We start from the raw sequence: 2,417 nt of genomic DNA, 5'->3' as shown, positions 1-2,417 counted from the left end.
AAAACCACACAGTAGGCATATTTTCTGAATATATTCAAAAATCTTAGACATCACTGACTTTATTTACAATGAGCTGTTTTTTATGAATCACCTAGTATAGAAGCTGAACTTTATTATTATTTATTGATAATTTCACAGCTTCTTGCTATTCACAATGCTGAACACAACGAATACATATCCTTTAGATTTTGTTATTGCTTACATATAATACCGAAGCTCTTATTAATAAGCCCAGACCGTTATATTCTTCGATATGATCTTGATGGAAAAGTCATTATCGCAAGATCTAATATAACACCTCACTTCGTTTTTAGGCTTAGCAAAGATCTAAGCTTGGAGAACATCAGCACATTATATTAAACACCATGTATTAACATGTCGTTTAGGTAAAATTTATTTTTCGCAACATTAAATAAGAAGTTTGTAAATAGTTAACTTCTTGGAAATTTTATATGAAAAACAACAATTATCTTACAGAAGGATCTTCAATTTCAATTTAATAAATAAGTTTTACTCTGAGTATTCACTTACAAGAGTTGTAATGGAGTACTCAAGACAGAACCAACGTTGTAAAGTTTTCAAAACTGCACAGTCGGCCAATTTTGATTTTGCAAAGAAAGTTAGTTCAACTAAAAATTCAAAATATTCGTCTACAACGCCTCACGTAGGCTCAGCGGTAAATCTGAAGGTTTATAACCATAACAATCGGGTTTTGGTACCCGCGGTGGGTAAAGCACAGGTGGTACATTGTGTAGCTACGTGCTTAATAACAAATAAAAAGACAATCAACTTGAGCACCAAGCCTAACACCACAACAATCAAATCAGTGGTACGGTGTATAATTCGTGTTCTTATTGATTTTTGTAAACAAGTTTATAAGTGTGACTATAAAAAATAAACAAAGATATAAAATTATCGAGTTGCTAAATCAGTAAGTAACTTTTATTGTTACGTGGTTGTTGTTGTTTTTCGAAATTCGCTTCAGTCTTTTTATTCCAAATGCTTAAAACTTCTACATCTGGGTTAACAAGGAAATTTACGATAATTAGGGATAACGTTATGATTCGATATTTGAAGATAAAGCTTTGAAAAATGTGAAACAAAAAATATTCTTCCTTACAAAATTAAAACACCTTTTACATCATAAGCTATTATATAATTTAGAAAACACAATATGTGATGAACTGCACATTGGTAGTAACGTAGGCTCTGCTTCCAAACTTTGTACTTAAAACTACTCGAAAACTTTTATTTGAGTTTCTTGAATTTTTTATTAAAATGTAAATTTTAATCAATGAAATACAAATGCAAAAAATGTTTAGCACTGACAAACACTCTCAGTTCGTAATTTAAAAAATGAAGAGTTCAGAAGTTTTCAGTATCTGGACGAATAAATCTGTATGTTAATTTACAAGTAATTGTTTGAAAAGTTCCCAACCGATCGTGAGTGAGTTAAAATAAAAGTTAGTTTGACCTTAATTCTAACCAAAACTTAGGAAACACATAGACTCCAGTAGCACATAATGGCTAGGCTTATTTCAAATTATATTGGCATTTGTTAACGCAATATAATAAATATATATATATATATATGTGTGTGTGTGTAGTTGATAAGAATTAAAGAAATTAGTTTACGTCATGTGTATTTATTTCGCTACAAGTAGAATCTATCTGTATCATCGTACTATTACTTTATGAAAATTTAAAAAAATCACATAATACTAACAGATGCCCGTTGAAACACTTCAACGGTAATTTTCCAAAAAATAGTAATGAATACATATAAAATGTGCTGCCAACCCAATCCTTTCGATCAGTATATGGAATATTATTCTTCAGTGGGCCATTTACAACCGTATTTTGTCATTCCATGTGTTATTTTAATAAGTAAAATTACATTGCATTTTTAAGCAAAGGAGACTGACTGCAATGAATTGTTAGCCAAAAAAAATTTTGGTTTGGATGTAATGGGTGCATCCAGCATAAAAGAGCGCTCAGGCTGCTAAGTAGCCAAGGGGATTTTTCCGTTGGATGCCACCGTTCCTTGTCATTTTACTGAGCACAAGAAAATACAGCTATAGAAGTTAGCGCTTTTTTTGACAGTTGTAATTTCTACAAGAAGTGACAAATGGGAGATATGCAATTTAATTCAATTTATTCCATATGGTAAAATAAAATCATGCATGTATATAATACTGACATGAATATATATATATATATAAACTAAACAACAAAAATATATACTCAAACACGTTCCTCTCCTTGTGCGTTATTTCCGTTCACGCTCCTATCTTCAAAATATTTCTTTCAATCAGTCGACGGAGGAAGTCCCGTTTTTTCATGAAATTCCCTACACAGAAAGAACGACCCCCCAACGGCACAGACGGTATGTCTGCGGACTTACAACGCTAGAAACC

This window comes from Limulus polyphemus, unplaced genomic scaffold, assembly GCF_000517525.1.
Source record: "Limulus polyphemus unplaced genomic scaffold, Limulus_polyphemus-2.1.2 Scaffold56, whole genome shotgun sequence".
Taxonomy (NCBI): domain Eukaryota; kingdom Metazoa; phylum Arthropoda; class Merostomata; order Xiphosura; family Limulidae; genus Limulus; species Limulus polyphemus.
This window is presented reverse-complemented; position numbering follows the sequence as displayed.